Genomic DNA, 7,553 nt, shown 5'->3' with positions numbered 1-7,553 from the left:
CGGGGCGAGGGGAGGTGGGGCAAGGGGGCGGCGAGGGGAGGGGGGGCGACGGGGCGAGGGGAGGTGGGGCTCGTAATTACTAACCATTTTTTTTATTTTTTTTCAAAACTACTAATGGCGCACGGTGGGTGTGGTGCGCCATTACTATGTCAACTAGTAATGGCACACTATACCACGGTGCGCCATTAGTAACAAATTTTTTTATTTTTTTTCAAAACTACTAATGGCACACCACACACCAGGTGCGCCATTAGTAATATATTACTAATGGTGCACGAACACATGGTGCGCTATTAGAATATAGTAATGGCGCACCACATGTCTGGTGCACCATTAGTGGCCATATCATCTATAGCCCTTTTCCTAGTAGTGTATGCTTTAGAGATGGCTGCATTCACGTTAAATAGGGGACCATCAAAATCCTTTGAGACGACACCTTATGAACTGTGGTTTGGCAAGAAACCCAAGTTGTCGTTTCTTAAAGTTTGGGGCTGTGATGCTTATGTGAAAAAGCTTCAACCTGATAAGCTCGAACCCAAATAGGAGAAATGTGTCTTCATAGGATACTCAAAAGAGATTGTTGGGTACACCTTCTATCACTGATCCGAAGGCAAGATATTCGTTGCTAAGAATGAATCCTTTCTAGAGAAGGAGTTTCTCTTGAAAGAAGTGAGTGGGAAGAAAGTAGAACTTGATGAGGTAATTGTACCTACTTCCTTATTGGAAAATAGTTCATCACTGAAATCAGTTCCAGTGATTCCTACACCAGTAAGTGAGGAAGCTAATGATGATGATCATGAAACTTCTGATGAAGTTACTACCGAACCTCATAGGTCAACCAAAGTGAGACCCGCACCAGGGTGGTACGGTAATCCTATTCTGGAGGTCATGTTACTTGACCATGATGAACCTACGAACTATGAGGAAGCAACGATGAGCCCAGATTCCGAAAAATGGCTTGAGGCCATGAAATCTGAGATGGGATCCATGTATGAGAACAAGGTGTGGACTTTGGTTGACTTGTCCGATGATTGGCAGGCTAGAATAAATGCATCTTCAAGAAGAAGACTTACGCTGACGGTAATGTTACTTTCTACAAAGCTCGACTTGTTGCAAAAGGTTTTCAACAAGTTCAAGGAGTTGACTACGATGAGACCGTCTCACCCGTAGCGATGCTTAAGTCTGTCCGAATCATGTTAGCAATTGCTGCATTTTATGATTATGAAATATGGCAAATGGATGTCAAAACTGCATTCCTTAATGGATATCTTTAAGAAGAGTTGTATATGATGCAACTAGAAGGTTTTATTGATCCTAAAGGTGCTAACAAAGTGTGCAGGCACCAGCGACCCATTTATGGAATGGTGCAAGCATGTTGGAGTTGGAATATACGCTTTGATAGTGTGATCAAAGCATATGGTTTTGTACAGACTTTTGGAGAAGCCTGTATTTACAAGAAAGTGAGTGGGAGCTCTGTAGCATTTCTGATATTATATGTAGATGACATGGTGTTGATCGGAAATGATACTGAATTTATGAATAGCATAGAAGGATACTTGAATAAGAATTTTTCAATGAAAGACCTTGGTGAAGCTGCTTATATATTGGGCATCAAGATCTATAGAGATAGATCAAGACGCTTAATTGGACTTTCACAAAGCACATACCTTGATAAAGTTGTGAAGAAGTTCAAAATGGATCAAGCAAAGAAAGGGTTCTTGCTTGTGTTACAAGGTGTGAAGTTGAGTCAGACTCAATGTCCGACCACTACAGAAGATAGAGAGAAAATGAAAGTCATTCCATACGCTTCAGCCATAGGTTCTATCATGTATTTAATGTTGTGTACTAGACCTGATGTGTGCCTTGCTATTAGTTTAGCAGGGAGGTACCAAAGTAATCCAGGAGTGGATCACTGGATAGCGGTCAAGAACATCCTGAAATACCTGAAAAGAACTAAGGATATGTTTCTCGTTTAATACCTAGTGTCGATGAAGTTCCAAGCAGAGCGTCGTGGCGGAATCTACGTGTGAAGCGGAGTAGATAGCTGCTTCGGAAGTAGCAAATGAAGGAGTCTCAATGATGGAGTTCATATCCGATCTAGGTTTAATACCTAGTGCATCGGGTCCAATGAAAATCTTTTGTGACAATACTAGTGCAATTGCCTTGGGAAAGTGTGGGAGTCCTAGATTAGGGGGTCTCCGGACAGCTGGACTATATCGATTGGCCGGACTGTTAGACTATGAAGATACAGGATTGAAGACTTCGTCTCGTGTCCGGATGGGACTCTACTTAGCGTGAAAGGCAAGCTAGGCAATACGGATATGTACATCTCCTCCTTTGTAACCGACCTTGTGTAACCCTAACTTCTCCGGTGTCTATATAAATCGAAGAGGTTTTAGTCTGTAGGACAACATACAATCATACCATAGGCTAGCTTCTAGGGTTTAGCCTCTCTGATCTCGTGGTAGATCTACTCTTGTACTACCCATATCATCAATATTAATCAAGCAGGACGTAGGGTTTTACCTCCATCAAGAGGGCCCGAACCTGGGTAAAACATTGTGTCCCCTGCCTCCTGTTACCATCCAGCCTAGACGCATAGTTCGGGACCCCCTACCCGAGATCCGCCAGTTTTGACACCGACATTGGTGCTTTCATTGAGAGTTCCTCTGTGTCGTCGCCATTAGGCTTGATGGCTCCTACTATCATCGATAGCGATGCAGTCCAGGGTGAGACTTCTCTCCCCGGACAGATCTTCGTGTTTGGTGGCTTTGCACTGCGGGCCAATTCGCTTGGCCATCTAGAGTAGATCGAAAGTTACGCCCCTTGCCACCAGGTCAGGTTTGGAAGCTTAAACAACATGGCCGATGTCCGCGGAGACTTGATCTTCGACGAATTCGAGCCTCTTCCTTGTGCGTCACGCGGTCACGATGTGTACGATTTAGCTCTACCATCGGACAGTGTTCAGGAGATCGCACCGGCAGCCGCTCTGACCCTTAATTCGGAGCCAGTTGTGCCTTCCGCGGACGGGTGGATGGACCCCGCCACGGAGGCCTTACCCTCAGCAGCGATCAAGCTGAACATCGACCTTACCTTGCATGAGAGCCGTGTTGATAAACTGCCGGATCCATCTCCGGCCACGGACTCCAAACCGCCTGCGCCCGTTCCTATCAAATCTGATTGGGCGCCGATCATGGAGTTTACCTCGGCAGATATTTTTCAGCACTCACCCTTTGGCGACATCCTGAACTCGTTAAGGTCTCTCTCCTTATCAGGAGGATCTTGGCCGAACTATGTCCGGTAGGAGAGGGATGCGAACGACAAAGAAATTCGCGACCCACCCACCACCCACTTAGTAGCCATTGTCGATGACTTAACCAACATGCTCGACTTCGACTCTGAAGACATCGACGGTATGGACGACGATGCAAGAGACAAAGAGGAACCACTGCCCACAGGGCACTGGACGTCCACCTCATCACATGACGTATACATGCTGGACACACCGAAGGAAAACGACGACGAGGAACGGAAGGACGCAATGAAGGGATGTCCCCTCGAGAAGCAGTCAAAGCGGTGGCGTAAGCGCCGCCCTAAATCCTGCCTCGACAGAAATAATGATCATACAGACCCAGCGTTAGAGCAGGGCGAACCACTGCCGGACCACGGCAACACGGAGAATCAAACCGAACAAACCAACTCTGTCAAGGATAATAGTCCGGAGGACATAACACCGGACAGATACCTGGAGCAACAAAATGCCCATCAAAGGCTAGTTGCCACCGCGAGGAGTCTAAAAAGGCAGAAGCAAAGGCTCAAGGCGGCGCAAGACACACTCCAAATCAGATGGAGTAAAGTACTCAACACAGCAGCGAAGTATGGCGGTAATCGCCTCACCAAGAGCTACCCGAAGCGGAAGTTGCTACCTGAATTCGATGAGGAGGCCTTAGATCCCCCACAACCAAAAATTAAAATTGAAAGTGCTAGTGATCGACTAGAGGGGGGGGTGAATAGGCGATTTTTATGAAAGTCTTCAAAACATGGAAGTTTCGAAAACAAACGATAGAAATAAACCTATTACCATGCAGCAGAAGGTAGACTACACTAGGCAAACCATAGTCAAGTATTCAATGAAGTGAAAGCACAATGACTAATAGCAGCTAGGCAGTAAGGATTAGGTAGGAAGATATTGTAAAGCCAATCAGAACAAGTAATCACTCAGTGAAGCCAAATGGTGATGCAATCGTACAATGACTTCACAAGGACCAACAGTAAGTAAAAGGAAGGGAAGGATGAAACCAGTGACTCGTTAAAGACAATGATTTGTTGGACCAGTTCCAGTTGCTGTGCCAACTGTACGTCTGGTTAGGGAGGTTGAGATTCAACTCAGGAGACCTCGTCTTCACCTTATTCCCCTTGAGCTAAGGACACCCAGTCCTCGCCCAATTACTCTGGTAAGTCTTCAAGGTAGACTTCCGAACCTTCACAGACTTCGTTCACCGGCGATCCATAATGACTCTTGGATGCTCAGAACGCGACGCCTAACCGGCTAGAGGATTCACAGTCCTCAAGTGCAATAAGTCTTCAGATCACACAGACAAGAAGACTTAAGTGATGCCTAACACTCTTTGGATTTGGGTGGTTAGGGCTTTATCCTCTCAAGGAATTCTCTCTCAAAGGCTTCGAGGTTGGTTGCTCTCAAATGACAAAAGTCGTACTTTAACTCTGAGCAGCCAACCATTTATGGTTGTAGGGGGTGGGCTATTTATAGCCACTAGGCAACCCGACCTGATTTGTCCTAAATGACCCTGGGTCACTAAGGAACTGACACGTGTTCCAACGGTTAGATTTCAAACACACATGGCAACTTTACTTGGGCTACAAGCAAAGTTGACTTGTCCAACTCTGAACAAGATTCGCTCTCATAGTCTTCACTCGAAGACATAGGATTTTGGTTAAGCATCACTTCAGTCATGCTGACTGGTTTTCTTGGACCCCACTTAACAGTACGGTGGTTCCTATGACTCAACAAAGAAGAAAAAGAACTACGAAAGATCTAAGTCTTCGTGCTCCATAGTCTTCATCCGATGTCTTCTCTTGTCATAGTCTTCAATGTGAATGTCTTCACATACCACCTTTGACTTCAGTGTCTTCATACATTTTTAGGTGTCATCTCTGGTAGGAAAACCGAATCGATGAGGGACTTCTACCTATGTTATCCTACAATTCTCACAAACACATTAGTCCCTCAACTAGGTTTGTCGTCAATACTCCAAAACCAACTAGGGGTGGCACTAGATGCACTTACAATCTCCCCCTTTTTCGTGATTGATGACAAACTAGTTGAAGTTTTCAACAGGGAATATTATATGTGAAATTGTAAAGGATAAGGAATTGTCTTCATAAGTTGTAGGGGCTCCCCCTGAAGATGTGCATATAAGTAATTTGCTTTTGGAATGCAAGTGCACATGGCCGGTTGTACTTGTGGAGATCCTCTTCAACTTATGATGACAATTCATCACGCATGAAAGGTATGTGAAGATAATGAACATGCATAATGAAAAATGGACGTCTGCAAAATGATATAAGTGCGGAATTTATCGTCGCACATGCGGAATTTATCATCGCATCACAAAATAGCAAATAAGTAGCAGACGACCATCGAGTTTAAGTGTTACAACCCAAAGAACCAAATGTGTCAAAACGAGAGTTGTAAACACTAGGCAAAACATAAAGTAACCGCCCATATGGACCCGCTTGAAGACTATCAAACTCATAAGCTTCTCCCCCTTTTGTCAGTGAGGACCAAAAAGGTTTGAAGACATAGAGCATCTACTCGTTCCCACGAAGAGGAGGTGAGGCAGCAGGGTCGTCAGTGGTGTTTGGCGGTGCAGAAGAACTTGGGGTAGTGTCGAGGCGTGTAGAAGTAGGGGGCGGTGAAGTGGCATCATCTTCGTCCTCGATCACTCTGGCATTCACAGTTGCCGCAGAGGAAGAAAACTCAGAGTCTTCAAGAGATGGGGTTCGTCGCAGCACAACCCTTCTGGGAGGTGTGGAGTCAAAATTGAAACATTCAGAGAAGCCATCCTCATGAAGATCATCCTCAGGACACATATGCGTCAGCCCTTTCCATGTACGCCGACAAGTTTCATGGGCTACAAAGGCATTCTTGGTGGCAAGATTGCGAATGCGGTTGACATCCACCAAGAGGCTTTGCATTTGGCGCTTCAGCCAGTCATGATGCCTATCCTGTTTCTGATGAAGAGCAACCAGAAGCTCTCGGTCATTGAGAACACGAGATCGCTTCTTGGGTCGTTGGGCAATAGTGCTTTCAGTGGCTTTAGTAAGAGCACGATGAGGTGCACATGTAGTACCTGCCACAGGATAAACACGAGTGACCGCTTCAACTCCTTCAATGTTCTGAGTGAAACTTTGATGCTCCGCATTCTGAAGACTGAGAGGTTCCTTGGCAGGCTCAGGATAAATGGCTTCAACGGACATATCCACATCAGGCAGAAAGATCCGATGATTGCGAGCAGATGGCTGATATGAGATAGCTGAGTGGAGTTTAATCAGACGCATTATCCATGGAGCGTAGAACTTCAAGCCAAAAAGATCAGATCCTGATGCAGCAAGTTGGCGGATGAAGAAGTCTTGTGTATTGAAGCATTTGCCATGAAGAATATAGAAGACCAAGGTCTTCATTGCACCTTCCAACTTTGCATGTGGAGAATGTCCTTTGATGGGCCGGAGAGTTCGCCTTATAATGTGATAGATAGTCCTTGGTAGATACTCAAGGTCTTCAACAAAGAACTCCTTAGGATATGCAACATCTTGTGGCAAAGGCTTCATCATACTGAGCATCTGACTCATGTTCGGTTCAGGCCTCTGAAAGATGCTTTCCACAGCTTCATTGTGAAGTTGACATCTAGGTTCATAGAGATCTCCAGGAGTGGGCAGACCAGTGAGCTCAATGATATCAAAGGCTTTGGCTTCGTGATGAACATTTCCTATCATCCACTCCAGGACCCAAGTCTTTGGATCTTTGTTGTAACCACGTATGTGAAGTGTGGCATAAAATTGGAGCAGCAACTCTTCATTCCAGTGCTCTTGGTCGGTGATGAAGGGCAACAATCCAACCTCTTTGAAGCAATCCAGAGCTTCTTCCAGACAGGGCAAACCAGCTATTGCTTCTGTCGGATTTCGGGTTTCGGCAGACCCTTAAGGTTCGAACAATGGGGTGCGCGCGGAGATTACGCCTTCTACCTCCCCGCCTCGCAAAGATCTAAACTACTAAAAGAACTGCACAAGGGACACAATATTTATACTGGTTCGGGCCACCGTTGTGGTGTAATACCCTACTCCAGTGTGTGGTTGGTGGATTGCCTCCTGGGGCTAATGATGATGAACAATACAAGGAAGAACAGCCTCGCGAGGGCCTGTTCTTGGCTGGGGTGATGAACTGCTAGGAGGAGTTCAGCCACCTTTCTCTCTCTCTCTCTCTTACTCTGCTTCCTACCGATCGAACGAACCGAACCGAACCGACCCCCCCC

This window comes from Triticum dicoccoides, chromosome 5A (assembly GCF_002162155.2).
Source record: "Triticum dicoccoides isolate Atlit2015 ecotype Zavitan chromosome 5A, WEW_v2.0, whole genome shotgun sequence".
NCBI lineage: Eukaryota > Viridiplantae > Streptophyta > Magnoliopsida > Poales > Poaceae > Triticum > Triticum dicoccoides.
Note: the sequence above shows the minus strand (reverse complement) of the source record.